The sequence below is a fragment of the Chlorocebus sabaeus genome, chromosome 15 (assembly GCF_047675955.1).
Source record: "Chlorocebus sabaeus isolate Y175 chromosome 15, mChlSab1.0.hap1, whole genome shotgun sequence".
NCBI classification, from domain to species: domain Eukaryota; kingdom Metazoa; phylum Chordata; class Mammalia; order Primates; family Cercopithecidae; genus Chlorocebus; species Chlorocebus sabaeus.
In genome coordinates, this window is record NC_132918.1 from 84,783,129 (window position 1) to 84,801,606 (window position 18,478).

Here is an 18,478-nt window from a genome sequence, read left to right on the forward strand (position 1 = left end):
AAAGTGTTACATTATCCTGGAGAAAAATAGGATGATATTTTGCAAAAGTCTCAAGAATGCTGATCGTTTGACCCAGAAGTTTCACTTCTGGGACTTGGTCCTAAGGAAAAACATCATATACTATTCACAAGGTTGTTTATTGAAGCATTATTTATAATAGCAAAAAAGTCCAAGGAAATGACTCGTAGCTAATTTATTTCACCTAGAAGGTCTTTCACCATTAGTCTGCACTGAACATTTCTACTCAAAGGTAATACAAGCATCACTCCTGCCCCGTGGCCTAATGGCCTTTTCTGTATAGTGCCAGGGTTCCTTTTACCTCATTGGCCCCAAACTGTAATTTTACTTCCTAAAATTTACTTCTAGACTAGAACTCTTGGGGAGAGTGAATCGTTGGATCTCTGAAGTCTTCATTTCTGAACTATACAGAGAATGGTTTATAATTGATACTAATGAGCATTTACATCCATCAAAAATCATGATAGGGACTTCACTTAACATGCTGTTTAATTTAATGATTACAAAACCTTATGCTTTAGATGCTTTTATTATTTCCATTATACAGATGAGGAAACTCAGGATTAGCAGATAATTAGCCTGTCAGCTTCATGCACCTATTAAGTGGCAAAGTTGAGATATAAGCCCAGGTTCACCTTATTCTGTGGCTCAAACTCTTAATAATTAAAAAGACATTACCTAAAGGATTAATAATATCTAACATACGTTAGATAACTATGTGCAATGTACTGTATTAAGTGCTTTATATGTATCTGTTCATTTAAGCTTCACAACAACTCTGAGATAAGTATCATTATTATCTCCATTGTACAGAGGAGAAAATAGGCACAACGCCAAAGATAGGTTGCCCAAGGCTTATGTCAGTATGTGGCAGAGCTAAAATAAAGCCACACGCACTACACTTTGCTGCCTTGTGAAGCTCGTACCGTCTACATGATGTTTCGATAATAATTTAAAACATATGCTTAATTCATTCACTTTCTTTTAGAAACAAATCTTTCTTTGACAACTCAGTTGCTAAAATACAAGATGCTGGAGCAGCAGACACAGGAAATAGGAAAAATGCCATTTCTAAAGCATGAAGAGCTATATTTCTTCCTCAACAGTCAGTGAATCAGTTCCATCCCCTCTCATATGTAGCATATTGAATGTCCCACCATATAGTTGGACAATTTCAGTTCCCAAAGACAGCCAAGATGATTTCATCCTCTGCTCTTTTGTCGGAAACTCGGTCTCCTCTTTATACTTGAGCATGAAGTCATTGCAGCAGCCTGCCAATCCTGCCCTCTCCTCACTACTTCAGAATTTATAGAATCTCTGTCTTGCATGACCTGGAATAACAACAACTCAGCACCTGCTCTCAAAGTGTTAAAGTGCCCAGTGTTCTCACCAGCAGGAAATTCGCAGCATTCAGACATGTCACCTACGATGAAAAATAGATTCAGTAAGGTTTTACATTCAAAGTTCAAAACTAACAAGGTTTGATTACATCCTAGACATCTGCAGCTTCAGCAACTGCAGGAAAGCAGTTGGGAAAATATCATTATGACTGTAACACAAGGTGTGAGTGGGTAAAAGAAAACCCATAGCATGATGTGGACTTTATGTACAATTATAGCTACACCTTAGGATTACAGAGATTACTGAAAAGAAATACTTTCCTTTCAAACTTTATTCTTTAATTCAGTAATTCAACATTTATATGGTACCTATGGTATGTAAAACACTTTTCTAGGTGCCAGAAATATAAAGCTGAATAAGATACATTCTTCAAAACCTAGGTCTTTAAAACCTATCATCCTGTAGGGAAGAGTGATAGTTAATCATCATACACATTATAAATGCTGTGGTGGAAATCTGAACAAAGAGTTTTGAGGGTTAAAGAATTCAAACAGTGATCAACTCCACTTTACGAAGTCAAAAAGGATAATAGAATTTCAGAACAGGAGAATTGCATGCAAATATGCATAAAGTATGAATAAGACTGTCTTCTGAGAATTGTGAGTTGTTTAGTGTACCTGAAGGTAAGGGCAGGAAGTGAGAGTAGATTAGAGCAGAAGAGAAATATGATGCCTATTAGTGATGTCAAGGGGTCAGGTTGGTCTTGAACTCCTGACCTCAGGTGATCCACCCACCTCAGTCTCCCAAAGTGTTGGAATTACAGGTGTGAACTACCGCGCCAGGCCAAGGATATACTTATATATTACTTGTGTAATAGATATAATCAAACAAATACATATAGAGTAGAATAGTTTAGAAAAAATTGGAAGAGCAAAAGAAAGACTACAAAGTATGGCAGACACTAGACAAACCGTAAATGAGAATAGACAAACAGAATGTGGTGGAAATTACAACTTTTTCTAAACGTATATGAGATTATTCTAAATGTAACCAAAGATAGAAATCAGTGAGTAGATTACCATAATACAAAAGGTACTTCAAAAAGGGGAGGAGATGGCAAGGTGGTGGCAGGAGATGGCACGGGGAGGATGCTAAGGGGTTTGGTTGGGTTAGAATTGATAAAGACAGAGTCAAAGGAACTGGAGAGGTTTTCATTTCTTCTTAGGTTGATCTTTCTCCTTTCGCCCTGAATCACAGGTTGCTTCTTCCTCTGCCTCACTTAGTTTTGGATACATCCAGTATTTTCCTTTTTTCATCCTCAGTGTTACTGTTCTTTCACTTCTCCGGCCTTTATTCTTTTCACCCCAACTTCTTTTGTTCTCTAAGGCCCAGTCAAGATGAAGCTTTCTTCAGCCAACCTCTGTAGCACTTACTTTAAACCTCTCTCATAACATATGGTTTCCTGTGAACTCCATAAAGGCATAAAAGGTTTTAACTGTATATTTCCCAAACTGGTTTGTATAGCAAGTCTTTGATATATAATCGTTCAATGGAAGAAAGGAGGGAGAATAGGAAAAAGAAAAGAAAGCTTTTCCTCTCACAGCTGATTTTTCTATAGAATTAGAAATTTGATAACAACATTGATATTAAATTTGAAAGCATTATTTGATAGCAATAATGCATTTGTATCTTTCCAGCCATCTTACCCAACACCTGTAGGATGTGAATCAGAGGTCATATATTTCTCCTTAAAATAACAACAACTCCGAGACAATATGAGTTTTTTAAAAGAAGGGAACTATCTGAGAAACAAATGAACAAAGAGAAGGGGGATAAAATGGTGAGAAGAGTACTGCTTTGCTTTGGGAATCAGAAAGCCTACATTCCTGTCTTGACTTTGCACTAAGCAGCTCTGCTGTCTTGCATATTGCCCTTCATATTTCTGAGTCACAGTTTCTTCTCTTATAAAATGAGGAGTTTGGCTCAAAGTTCTCCAAGTTGTTTGATTGTGTGGCAGGAAGTAAAGTAGAGAAGGTGCAGAGCTGTGACTCATCATTTCAGGAGGGAAAAGAAAGCACAGAGGAATGTGTACTCTCGGTGTCCAGGTTCAGGCCTCCATCCTGAGCACTAATTTTTGAGTTTGTCCCTTGAAATTTTACCTGTTTTTTTTTTTAGACAAAACTTATATTTTAGATTCAGTCTTTGCAGTTTCTCCTCCTTGATACTGAAGCTGGCAATAGAAGACAGTGAGTGAGTAAGAAGTGTCATAAACAAGAATGGCTGGACATAGAGCTCTCTCACAGGCAGGGTGGTAATGCCATTCAAAGAAACTAAGATGTGGCACCACAGGATGTCTTCAGTTTTTGGGGACCATGGACCCTCACATCTTGGCTTTCAAACAGTGAATGGTAGGTGGCTGTTGACTGAGGCGTTTTTAGAAACATAATTTCATGAACTACTGGAGCTAGACAGGAACTTAGAGTCTACCCAGTGGAAAAAGAATAAATAATAAATAAATAATGCCCAAGAGCTTAAAAAACAATAGCAAAGTTTACAAACTTGCCAGGTAAGGGAACATACCACCAGTAAAATAATTCACTGAGAACTTTTCTCAAGGGGTGGGGGGCAGGGGCTGGATTTTTTTTTTTTTTTTTTTTGAGACAGAGTCTCCCTCTGTCACCCAGGCTGGAGTGCAGTGGCACAATCTCGGCTCACTGCAACCTCCGCCTTCCAGGTTCAAGAGATTCTCCTGCCTCAGCCTCCTGAGTAGCTGGGATTGCAGGCACCTGCCACCCTGCCCGGCTAATTTTAGTAGAGACGGGGTTTCTCCATATTGGTCAGGCAGGTCTTGAACTCCTGACCTCGTGATCCACCCACCTCAGCCTCCCAAAGTGCTGGGATTACAGGTGTGAGCCACCGCACCTGGCCGAGGGTCAGGGTTTTTAACGCTAGGAAGAGGAGCTCCTTGGTGGTTGGGTGAATGAAGGATTGAAAATTCACACTCCAGATAAGGGAGAAGGGGCCTACAGATCTGTACACAATTGGGCAAAATAAGCTCCATTGTCTTCAGTTAGGTTCAATAGAGTCTGAAGCACCCAGATCATTCAAGTCCATGGTCAAATCAGCTCCACTTGATTTGACTCAGTTATGATGAAACAGTACATAGTTTTGCTATTTTCTAGGCTAGTGTTCACATAAATGCAAAGTTTTCCTTTAATACAATCCAATACCATCATTTTAGAGATGGGAAAACCAAGACAAGAAATGGAAAAGCACTTGCCTAGTTTGAATGATCCCACAGTTGTGTCAGAAATCAGCATTATTTTATCTTTGATGCTCGCCTGTTACCTGAGCTTGATACCTTTACAGCCCTGCCTCAGTTGAAGTCTTACTTCCTAAGTAAAAGGGGAACCTAGTTTGTAGTCTCCTTGTGTAATTTCAAGGGAATATAGAATTGCAAATGAAAATGAAGTGGGCTGCTACAGAAAACAGTGAGACTCCCAATTATCTAGGTTACTTAAAGAATAGCAAGACAACCATGGAGTAGGGCTACTAGAGGGAAATACAAAGCTTCAAATGGGTGATTGGACAACGTGCCCTTTAAAATGACTTCTAATTCTAATATACAATGGTAGAGGAACCGTGGGTATTGTATTGTTACCCTCACTGTCTTCCCCTCTACCATAAACATCTTGAGAGAAGAAATAATGTCTTATTTACAGTTCTCTGAAATGTAGCAGGTGTCCAATAATACCTGTTAAATAACTGAATGAACATAAAACCTGTGAAGCAAACAATTGGAGATCCTTTGGAAGGACATCTGTCAAGACCAGACTATGTTATGGCTCTTTATTTCCCTTTCATTTCAAAGAAGCTCTCAAGGTAATGTGATCTGAAAGAAAAAAAAAAAAACAACTAGCAACTTGCCTCATCTATTAAAGCTTGGTAATTCTGTTAGAGGAGAAGTGAAGCAATGGTTATATTAAAAAGTCCAGAAATAAGCTTCAATACTTGTCTCCTTCAAAGGATTTTGGGGTTGGGGGATTGAGTTTAAAGAAATTGGTTTTGAGGAAAATGCATGAAAATTAAAATCTTCAAATTATAAAATGCTTTAGAGATAATGTCTTCCTCCATTTTAGAAATGAGTAACTTGAGATGTCCAAGTGAAATAAAATTTAACCAGTCTCCACATTTCTAGGTCTTACAAATTCAGAAATGTTAGGAGTGAATGTGAGTACAGGATATAATCCTTCCTAAGATAAGAAAGATTTATCCCCTTCTTTAGTGCCTGGGGAAAGCTCCTTGATTATAAACAGACAGTTGGTTGCTTAAGAGGATGCAGTTCACACACACTTCTGACACTGAGCTTATTCACTACAATACCTCTGTGTGCTAGAAACAGCTGTTTCATCTCCTCTGGCTCTGAGGCTACTTCCTGACCTATCCTCTCTCAAAATCCACTTGAGTTCTTATCGCTGTACCCTTTTGCTAGTAAAGATGTGGCTACTGATAGGGGTCAATGCTGCAGGGGTTTATGGCCACAAAGATTGGTAAGGGAGCTGATAAAAAAACCTGATATCCACTGTTACAGTATCCTGCTTCACCAGTCACACTGTAGGACCTAGCCAAGCGCAAGTATGTTGTTGTTTATGTAAGTGGTCGCTGGAGAAGTCCTGGCAGGATTTTTGTTTATAGCAGGTGAATCTATCTCTACATGCTTATTAGAGAGTAAAAGCTGTTTCCTGTACCACCTTATTCTTTCCTGAATTAAGAATGTCAAAACACTAGACCCAAAAGATGATTTACAGGTTATCTTGTATTCGTTCCTCACTTTACAATGGCAGAGACTAAGTCCCAGAGAGGGGAAGTAAACTCCTTGATTCACAACACAAAGCAATGACAGATAGGATTTTGGGACTCCTGGAATATCTTCCACTATACTCTTCTCATTTCATCAGCAACATAGAATGACAGAGTGGCCAGCATTCAAATCTACCTTTTTTTTTTTTTTTTTTTTTGAGACGGAGTCTCACTCTGTTGCCCAGGCTGGAGTGCAGTAGCATGATCCGGCTCACTGCAACCTCCATTTCCCAGGTTCAAGTGATTCTCCTGCCTCAGCCTCTGAAGTAGCTGGGGATACAGGTATGTGCCATACCGCCTAGCTAATTTTTGTATTTTTAAGTAGAGATGGGGTTTCACTATGTCGGTCAGACTGGTCTCAAACTCCTGACCTCTGGTGATCTGCCTGCCTCAGCTTCCCAAAGTGTTAGGATTACAGATGTGAACCACCACACCCAGCCCAAATCTACCTTCTTATAGGTGGAAAAACTGAGACCCTGAGGTTCATTTAACAAGTATAAGGCAATACACATACTTCGTTGCAGAACTTGTTCTACAACAAAAATTCTTCACCTAAAGAATTTGGGGTCCATTGATGAGCTACTGGGGTTTTCATGAATCATGTGTATTGGGAGTGTGCCAAAATTGTGTGCAAATATGTTCATTTTTCTGAGTATAGAAATTGTATTAGATATTCAGAAGGATCATGACTCAAAAAAAGGATAGGTAACGTTGGTCTGGTCTATTGCTCATTGTGGCAGTTGATGATATACATTTTTAAATGTCTTAAGGCCATACATAAGAGGGGTTTCTGTCTTGAATTGTTGGGAAACTCCAGCAGTTCATCTCTTTGCTAAAGTAGTGTTTATACTGAATGGTCCACTTGAAATATCATTAGTCACTTTATAGGACAGGTAATGGCAAGAGAGGAGGGTGAATATTGGGAACAATGAGGCAGGTTTCTGAACTTTTATATATTGCGTCTTAACGGGGAAAGTCCTTGGCGTTTTAACCTCCAAGGTAATGGATATTTTTGCCTCCTTCACTCTACCTCACCCCTCCTCCTGCCACACTGAACGTCCCAAACAATTAAATTTTGGGACTTTGAATAAGATGACATGGGTTTAAACTCATACTCAGCCACTTGCTAGTTTTGTGGCCTTGGGAAAATTGCTTTTTCTTTTCAGACTTCCGATCTCCTGGTAAACCTTTTCAGTTGAATGTACTGTCATGCTTTCTACTAGGTGGGAACAATCATCTACATATGAAGAACCCAACACACAATCTGGAGGGGAAGTAGAACATGGACTTATTTAATCCGCACATCTCTATCTCTTCTCAGGCTGATGAGGTCCAGGCTCTTTAGGAGACCAGGATCTTGACCCTGCTAGTAACTTGGTGTTTGGCACTCAGCCAGACATTCTCCTACTCCTCCCAACTCAGGACATCGATTTCTTTGTCTGAGACTTGAGCTGGTTAGAACAAGTAATTCCTACTTTCTTTCTAGCTCTAAAGTTCTGTGGTCTCTCCAGCTGTCAATGAGGTCTTATGTGGATCTGCTGAAATCATTGTCATTCAGTGATTGCCCCACAGCTACGTTCTGAAGAACTTCCTATAGACACATTTATTTAAATCGGTCCTAGGTGACACAAGGCTGCTCAAGAACTGAGCGCCTCAAGAAGGAAAACCCAAACCCCAGTAGAATAAGGGGAAATGAGGAATGATGATTTGGGCCTGTTATTTACATGCTTAGCTATTTTGTTCCTAATTCAATGTGGGTATCACTCATTTTTATAGAATCCTTCTATTCATGCAGTTTCTGATCATTACTGGATTATTTTAGAGGCACATTACATTCTTTGTGACCTTTGCCTTTTCAAGTAGACTTGGAACACATGTCCACATGTTTGGAGTTTGTCCTGAAGATGCTTGTTTGACTGGACTCTTGAACTCAGTGTGTTGCGTAATAGAAAACTGAAGTTGTCACTCTCAGGAACTGCTCCACCAGAACAAGCATGATATAGAGTGATTTAAATTATTCACAGTATATTTAACAATATAAACTTCTTCATTACTACCAGAGATTTAGAAAGGTAACTGATTGTGGCTCGGTGGGATAGCTCATGCCTGTAATCCCAGCACTTTGCGAGACCAAGGTGGGTGGATCACCTGAGATCAGGAGTTCGAGATCATCCTGGCCAACATGGTGAAACCCTGTCTTTATTAAAAATACAAAAATTAGCCGGGCATGGTGGTGCACGCCTGTAATCCCAGCTACTCGGGGGGCTGACGCAGGAGAATCTCTTCAACCTGGGAGGTGAAGATGGCAGTGAGCTGAGATCACACCACTGTACTCCAGCCTGAGCAACAGAATGAGACTCCATTGGGGGAAAAAAAAAAAAAAAGAAGGAGAGGGAAGGGAAGGGAAGGGAAGGGAAGGGAAGGGAAGGGAAGGGAAGGAGAAGGTAACTGATTGTGTGTGGCAACTCAGGATTTCTCAACCTGGGCAATTGGCACTTTGAACTGAACAATATTTTGTTGTTGGAAGCTGTCATATGCATTTTTAAGGTGTTTAGGAGCATCTCTGGCCTCTTTCCATTAGAAGCCAGTATGACACTTCTGCTCCCCAAGCTGTGTCAATCACATATGTCTCAAGATATTTCCAAATGTTTCTTGGGGGCCAAAAGTGCCTCTGGTTAAGAAACACTGATTTAAATAATCAGTTTTCCTGTTTAAGCTTTGGGGTTCCTATCTGTAAAAGGAAAGCATACTTCTCACTCTAGCTGTGTAAGAGTCTATATTACAGTCCTCCGGTATCTATAGCACTAGATGTTTCCTTCTAAAGACCATTCTCTTTTGCTCTTCTGTTGTCTGTTTCTGTTGTGGTTTCCATTGTTATCTACTATAGAAATAGGCCAATTAAAAAAAATTAAGTGACTAATAGAAACATAGAATATCATACCTAGAACCATTCAAATAGATCATCTTGCCCAAGTCAATTATGTTTAAGCAAGTGTGCGTTTCAAGATCAAGCTTGTTAATGTCAGGATTGCAATACAGATTTCTTCATCATTTCTTTCTGACACAATTCAGTGTTTTTATATTATTGCTATGGGTTGTCATTTTTGGAAGCACCTATAATCTTACCTTAATAACATTATTTCTAACACTCTCCATTATTTCCTTGATAAACAGCAACTGTGAGGTAACACTGACAGGACTGAAAATGTAACAAACTTACTTGAGTTTATCTCTACATACCATACCAGTATTCTCTTTTTAAAAGTTATTTCCATATGAACTTGACATTCACTTGAACAAATACAAAATACTTTTGAAACAGCTTTAGATTTTGTGTGAGAATATATGCCTCTTGTTTTCCTTCTTTTTTCTTTTCTTATTTTCTCCTCTTTCCCTCTGTTCTACATTTCTTTCTTCTTTTCAACCCTTATTTCCTTTACCTGTCTTTTTATTTCCATCTCGTCTTCTTTCCTTTTTTCTTCCTTCTCTCTTCCCCTTTTCATCCTTCCCCTTCCTCCCTCCCCACTTTTATTTACTATGTGTTACACCTCATTCCAAAAGTAATGTGGCAAAACTTACAATTAATAGGCTAAAAATAGGCAGTAATCACAGTGAACAAAATATAGCCTTTCCTCATTCCACAAATGAAAATAAATTCTACATTATTTAATAAGGTAAGTATAAAAATTATACATAAATGCATTTTATTTTTGGACTTGGGAGAGAAAAAAAAAAAGGCTCTGAACAATTGAGCAATAGGGGAAACAGGATAATCATCACAGAATCATTGATCCAGAAACAATCCAGAGCTGTGAAAAGTGAAGATACTAGGATGTTGCAAACAAGGACCTGCCGGAAGCTGCTCATAGCTACAAGTGGCCAATCTGTTTACTGAACTCCCACTCAAAACTTGTCTTTTCTATCTCCTTCAGGCAGATCTAGCATGGATTAAATCATCGTGGAGCCAGCCAGTAGCAAGTGTATTCGAATCTATTTAATATGGTCTCAACACCATACAAGAGAATCATGTCCTGTACGTGGATGAGTATTATGAAAATCTTTAGAAAAAGACATATCTGAACCTTTCCTGCCAGTACCCCCACATTTGAATTTTTTCACAATTTGACCCTAAACCCTACTTTTCCAGCTTTATGCCTTTCATCTGGACCCCAACCCTTCTTAATATATTCCCTTTGCACCCCTGCCTTCCCACCCTACACTTTAACTACATTAGAGTATTTATGCAACCCCATTCATGTTTGTAAGCCTGACTCAAATGATGCCTCTTGGGCATGTCTTTTTTCTTCTTCTACTTTTTCTTTTTCTTTTTCTTGTCTTCCTTGTCCTGGAAAGCCAAGAAAGTGTAACGTCATCTAATGACTCCTCTTGGAAATAATTCATCATCTCTTTGTTCCCATGGTACTTTGTCCACATTTCAGTTACAGTGCTTTGTGTATTCTATTTATCATTGTCTCTATGACCAGTGAAAGACCTGAATGAAGACATTCCTATTGAAACCAGTAACTAAAATGCTATTTTCAAAACATGAAAAAAACCAGTCTGTAAAATATTTGGGAAACTTCACTGAAACCCCGCTTTCCATGTGAAAAATTGCACTTTACCTGCATGGTCTTCAACACTGTTACATTTGTAGGTTTTACCTTTCATATATAACCGTTTTCTCATCTCTTTAGCAAAATTCCAGCTATATGAAAGAAACAGAGACATTTAACAATATGAATTTATAGACATTAATATGTAGCATACTGATATTTTGCTTTTATTAATATAAAAGTATTTTAAATGTTTTCTAAGAAGTTTTAGTAAAATAAGTACTAAATGTAATAATAGAAAAACAAAAACTAAATTCCTTTTAGTTTTGTCAGTGTAAACATATATTTAAGTAAATACATTTGTTTTAATCCTAGGAATTAGCAAGGATAAAGCAGGAAACAAGAGAAAAATAAAATTTGGTTAAAAATCAGTGTTTTCAGGAGAAAAACTATGTACAGGTGCTTGTTACCTACAACCTTTGGCTTGTGTCTTATCAAGCATCTACTCATTATGTGGCTTCATTGATAAAGTAATGGAAATAGATAGGATGACTGTTCTTCTGACTCCAGAATTTCGTATCTTATTACATTTAAGGAAAGATGATTAATGAAAACAAAGTGATTTATAAAGTATATACATTTTAGAATTCAAACTAATTCTTCCAATTACTTGCACTAATCCATTAAAGGTTAGGTACTCTTTCCTACATTCGTATTCTGCAGAATGATTTCAGATTGAGGAACAGACACCCAACAAAATGTTTACCCCCAAATACACATTAATTAAAACCAGGGGAGAAGAGAACTAGGTGTGACAGCTTTTCTGTGTGAATTAAGCTGGGTAAAATACCTGAAGCCTAAATCTTTATTTATGGAATGATAATAGCTAAATCCAAATAGGGTTTTGCACTAGTAACCAACAAATTATTCTACAAATCATGCAGTGCTTTGTATACTCAAAAAAGGAGTTATTGAATGGAATTTGGATGGGGACGATTATTCTGAATTTGTACTACTCTAAAAGGTAAGAAAATTATGGTAGAAATTAGGCCTTATGTTTTGCCTATTTGAATAGTAAAATGGAAAGCAGTAGAGGTAGAGGTAAATAAAACAATCTGGACTTAGGGTAAATGATAGCTCTCTGATCGTTAGATGTACAGCTGGGGCCGATTAACTGGCAGTGCCTGGTGGTCTCATTTATAAAATGTAGGTAGTGATAGTAAAGAGAATACATACCTACCTCACAGGGTGTTGTGGAGGTTCAGTGAGTGAAGTGATGAAGATGATTTAAAACATCAGTTTCTGACACCTCAACAACACCATTTTAGTATTATCTTTTATTATGCGGCCATATTGTTGTATGCATTCAAAAGCTGTACATGAAATGATCTAGACTGTCTGAGGTTTAAGAAAGGTGTAGCTCAGAGTGCCAGGGACCATCATAAAGTATGTTGGTGTTATTTCTTCCAGAATATTAAAGAGCGGAACAGAAATTTGACTAAGATCAACCCAATAGTATATCCTTCACTTCCTTTGAATATAGTTTTCTCATTTTAAATAAGCTTTTAATCTTAGAACAGTGTAACATTTGCAGAAAAATTGGAAAGATAGTCAAAGGAGTTTCCACATAACCTACACCCAGTTTTTCCTGTCACTAACATCATACATTACTATGGTATATTTGCCACAATGAATGAACTAATAGTGATACATTATTTTTTAACTAAAGTCTATGCTTTATTCAAATTTTCTTTGTTTCACCTAAATATCTTCTACTGTTCCAAGACCCTATTCAGAATACCACACTATATTTAGCCATCATGTTGCCTTAGTTTCCCCTTGGCTGTGATATTTTCTTATACTTTTCGTGCTTTTGGTAACCTCGACTGTCTTAAGGTATGTGGTTCAGAAGTGTAATAGAATGCCCCTCAATTAGAATTTGCATTTTTTAATGATAAACCTAGGGTTCTGTTCTTTGAGGAGGAAGACCATGCAGATAAAGTGCCGTTTTCAACACATGACATTAAGAGTACATACTATCAACATCAATTTTCACTGTTGATGCTAATACTGATCACCTGGCTGAGTCTTGTTTGTCAGGTTTTTTCACTTTGAAGTTAACTCTTTTTTCCTCTTTTTCCATGCCATACTCTTTGAAAGGAGGCCACTATTTACAGGCTTTTGTTTGTTTGTTTGTTCATTTGTTTTTTTGAGACAGAGTCTCTCTCTGTCTCCCAGGCTGGAGTGCAGTGGCGCGATCTTGACTCACTGCAACCTCCAGCTCCTGCATTCAAGCGATTTTCCTGCCTCAGCCTCCTGAGTAGCTGGGATTACACGCACCCACCACCACACCTGGCTAATTTTTGTATTTTTAGTAGAGGTAGGGTTTCATCATGTTGGACCAGGCTGGTCTTGAACTCCTCAGGTGATCTGCCCACTTTGACAGCCTATTCTTTAAGAGTGGAGAGTTATTTTCTATCATCTTGAGGGTAGAATATCTCTACATAAATTATTTGGAATTTTTCTGCATGGAAGACATCTTTTTTCTCACTTTTGTTTATGTATCTGAATATTTATTTATATCATTATAAACTCATGGATAGTTATGTTATACTTTGGAATATAATTAAAAGCTACTTTATTTCCTTGCTCTATTGCTCCAGGTTTGGTCATTGAAAGCTCTTTCAGTTAGTTCCTGTGTTGTTCCTTTGACATACTCATATTATTTTGAGCACGGTTTTAATTTTTTTTTTTTCGCTTTTCTTTAATTTGCGGTGGTACAAGATGTTTCAGGCTCATCTTATATATGTCCTGCTGCAGTCATAGAAGCAGCCACTTATCCAAGGATCTCTGGTTTCTTTTATTGGAGAATAGTTTTAGAAACCAAGAACTGGGCATTAGGTTTTCTCATTGCTGCTGGGGTGTTGCTGCTTCTGGGCTGTCTTAGCTGACAGAGCAAGGAAATATATGGGTATATACTGACCCATGTATATGCACCTTTCTATAAATATTTGTGTATGGAACTAGCTGTACCTATACTGGTTTCTCCAACTTTTATTCAACCACATGGATCATTCTAGCCTTTTTGCCTTGTTTATCTGTATCCTCCCAGACTAAAGTGAAAAACCTCGCTCTCATACATGCATCATCCATTTACTGAATTGTTTTATCACAGTGTACATGTATAGTGGTTTCAGAATTGTTAAAATGTAGCCTGTGGAAAATAATTTTATCGAGTAAAGTACCGTGCTCATGTGCAGTTCATTTGGTTCATTTTACCTTAAATTTCATAGATTCGCTCATTTCAAAGTTACTTAAGTTAGTGTCTCTTCCCTTCCACTTCTTTAGTGAAGTTGTTTCATATATTTGTAACATAGTGAGAATATTTTATCACATTCTATATTCCATTCTAAGATTTCCCGACCTCCTTGGTATTTTATTTTGTTTTTAATTTGTACACATTAAGGTTCATTACCTGTGCTATAAAGTTCCATGGCTCTTGATAAACCCATAACGGCATGTATCCACCATTAATATACCATACAGAATAGTTTCACTGCCTTAAGTTCCTGTACTTCATCTATTCATCCTTTCCCTGCCACCAACTCCAAGTTCCAGACAACCACTAATCACTTTATCTTATTTAAAATTTTTGCCTTTTCCAGAATGTCATGTAATTGGAATCGTATGGTATGTAGCCTTTTCAGACTGGCTTTTTCACTTAGCAGTATGCATGTAAGATTAACCTGCACCTTTTCATGGCTTGATAGCTCATTACTATTATTGCTGAAAATATTCCGTGGTATGGTTATACCACGATGTATTTATTCACCAGCTGAAAGACATCTTGCTTGCTTCCAATTCTTGGTAATTATGAATAAAACTGCTGTAAACATTTCAATGCATGTTTTTGTGTAGATACAAGTTTTCAATCAGTTGGGTAACCGGAAACATTAGTGATGAATCTTTTATAGTAAGGACATTTTTGGGTCTGTAAGAAACTGTCAAACTGCTTTCCAAAGTGCACACACGTACTATTTTGCATTCCCACCAGCAATGAATGAGAGTCCTCTTTGCCACACATCTTCACCAGCAATTGCTTGGCAGTCTTTTATATTTTAGCCATTATAATAAGTATATAGTGATAGCTCATTGTTTTAACTTTTATTTTCCTATGACAAATTATGTTGAAAATGTCTTCATATGCCTATTCACCTTCTTGATATGTACTTTGTTGAGGTGTCTGTTACAATCTTTTGTCCATTTTAAAACATTTTCTAATTGTTGAATTTTAAGAGTTCATTGTATATTTTGGATATAAGCCCTTCATCAGATATGTGTTTTGCAAATACTTTTCCCCAGCCTGAAGCTTGTTTTTTTAGTCTCTTAACAGTTTCCTTCTTAACAGTTTCCTTCATAAAGCAAAAGGTTTTAATTTTAGTAAAGTCTAAGTTACCAATTACGTTATTTCTGAGATTGTACATTTCATCTAAAAATTTATTATCAAACTCAGTGGTCCAGATTTTTCTCATATTTTCTTCCAGACATTCTTTATACTTTTAATTTTTACATTGAGTTCTGTGATCCATTTTAAGTTAATTTTTGTGAAACATGTAAAGTATATGTCTAAGTTCTTTTTTTTTTGCATATGGACACTTGATTGTTTCAGCACCATTTGTTTGGGGGGGGGAAGTCTATTATTTCTCCATTGAATTGCTTTTTCTTCTTTGTTCAAGATCAGTTGTTGTTATTTGTATGGGTCTGTATATATATCTGAACCTTCTATTCTGTTTCACTGATCTATAAGTATATTCTTTCATCAATATCAAATGTCTTGATTACTGCAACTTTACAGTATCACTTGAAACCAGGTGGAAAGAATCCTCCAATTTTTTTCTTTTTCAGTATTGTGTTGGATATTCTAGATCATTTTTCTCTCCACCTAAACTTTAGACTCAGTTTGCCAATATATCAAAAAATAAATAAATAAATAACCTTCCAGGATTTTAATTTGGAATGTGTTGAATGTATACATCAAGTTGGGAGGAACTAACATCTAGACAATATTGAGTCTCCTCTCCCATCAATGTAAAACATATCTCTATTTAGATGTTGCTTGATTTTTTGTCAGTTTTATAGTTTTCTGCATATAGATCTTGTATTTGTTTTGTTGGATTTATAGCTAAATATTTCTCTTTTTTCAGTTCTGTTGTAAATTTCTATAAATTTTCATTTTTAATTATTAGTTACTGACACATAGGTAAACAACTTCTGTATATTAACCTTGTATTTTATGACTTTGTTATAGTTGCTTATTAGTTTCAGGAGGTACTTGAAGACTCATGGATTTTCTATACAGACAATCATGTCATCTGTGAATAAAACCAGTTTTATATATTTCTTCTCAATTTGTATATTTTAATATGATTTTATTATTTAACTTCACTATTTAGGCTTCCAGGACAATGTTGAATTGGACTGGTGATAAAAGACATCCTTGCTTTGTTCTCATTCTTAGCATTTTAAGAAACATCCAGTTTCTCACCATTACACATCAGGTTTAGGTTTTTTGTAGATGTTCTATATCAAGTTGAGGAATTTTTCCTATGCTCCCAGTTTCTTGAGACTTTTTGGTCATAAATGGATATTGGATGTCGTCAAATGATTTTTTTCTCCATCAATTAATAGGATCCTATTTATCTCCTTTAGTCTGTTTATGTGAGTGAATAATTTTTAAAAGTTTACATTGAAATGTCTCTAGAAATTCAAAAATTACTTATTTACTCCTTCCTTTCTCTTATTTTTCTGTTTCTTCCACCTCAATTAGAGGTGGCAATCATTCCTTTATTTAAGGCAAGCTATATGTTATTTCTCAAAGGGGGAATGGAGAGTGTAATGATACCTTTGTAAAGCCAGAATGCCTGTGTTAACTGTCAAGCTTTACCTTTTCATTAGCCATGAGAGGATAGATAGATTACTCCTTTACATTGCCTATCTGTAAATAGGCTAATAGTAAGATCTGTCTTGTGAGGATTAAATATGCTGAACCATGTAATGTTCTTAGAAGAGTGTCTGCATGTAGTACATTACGTAAATCATTTATTACATCCTAGCACTCATATTATTTAGCACATTGCTTTTCACATTGTAAATAAGAGCCTATTGATTGTATTTCAACTACATAATATTTAAGTTACGGGTCAAGATAATATTTTACACAATATTTTAAATATTGGCATTACTTTTCTGAATACAGAGCTATAATATTGTGGAAATGACAGTGTATGATAGGAAGAATAATATCTATTATACTTATCTCACAGAAATTCTATTGGTATAAAACAGAATAACAGACATGAATGCAAGTGTATTGAGTTAAACTAGTATTGAATGCCTACCAAGTGCTGACCATGGTTAGCTCCCGGGCACATAGTGATGAAATGGCCAGCGTGGTTCCTCCTTTCACAAAGCTGACAATCAAGTAGGAAAGAAAGATCAATTTTTCTGTAAATTATTTCCTTCATACAATACAGTGAGCATTTCCTCTGTCCAAAGTGTTCTATGCTCACTGCTTCATTTTAACACTCACAGTAAACCTCTGAAGTTGCTCTTAATACCCTTATTTTACTCATGGAGAAACTAAAACAGAGAGAAGTTGAGGTTTGCCTCAGGTCCCGAGACTAACGTGACTTAAATTCACTGATTTCTCCTGACTGAAAAGTGATTGCTCTTCATGTGCAAGTCTCCACATTCTACAAGCTAGCGTGGTGTCCAGAAAATATTTTATTAACTTGTCACCTGTCAAATTGGAACAATAAGAAATTAAAAGTTTGGACATATTGTTCCTATTTTGTCTTGGAGTTGGAGAGGAACTTACAGACTGCATTCAAATGATTCTGAAACGTTGAGCCTGAATGCAAGTACCGTCAGTCCATCATCCAGTTGTCTGTCATTTTACCTACAACAATGATATAAGAAATTCAGACTGACTAAAGACTAGGAAAGTAGGATCTACCTGCCCTTCATTAGCATACGTTAATATCTGGTAAAAATGGCACGAACATATTTATTTTAAACAAATCCTAGCGTTTATGAAACTATAAATCTAGATATCTTGGCATAGCTTTATGGATACCATCACTGATTTGATTAACGTCACTTCTGTTATTACAGAGAATTTAAATTTTTTGCTTGTTCTCAAAGAAAAAAGGAAAAGAAACTATTCTTCGTATTTTAAATTTCAACATTAAATAGTTAATGAAGCTTGAGTTATGATTCCTTACACAAATATTTACCAACAGGGATTTTAACTGCTGAAGAAATGTATTTTAATTTATCTCAGCTTTGGCAATATCTTGTTTTAGAAACAAAAGAGTTATGTGTGCTGATGCTGCTTGGTGACTGGGGAACACTTGTCTGACTGCAGTGCTGAGTGGATAAATCCCCTTGTGCCTTTAAGAAGTCTTAGTTGCTTAATCTGCTTGGACATCTGAAGTGTCTGGAGTGAGCTTTGATAAAAGGTGGATCAACAGGTTGTGCAATAACTTGAGGTTAAATGCCTTCCCAGAGGCTCCTAAAGATGATCCTTTTGATTTTTCCAGTTGAGGTTGTTAAACAGCAGCTGTAGGGCAGCATTGTGAGGAGAGGAAAAGCCAGCAGTTTTCTGGTGCAGCTCAATCTTAAGTAACATAAGCATTATGAAAAAA

General features: G+C 36.8%; 1 protein-coding gene across 1 annotated transcript in view; it reads left to right on the forward strand.

The window, feature by feature from the left end:
• TP63 (tumor protein p63) overlaps positions 1-18,478 on the forward strand; it is a 262,272-nt gene that overhangs the window by 51,027 nt on the left and 192,767 nt on the right. The window lies entirely within an intron of this gene.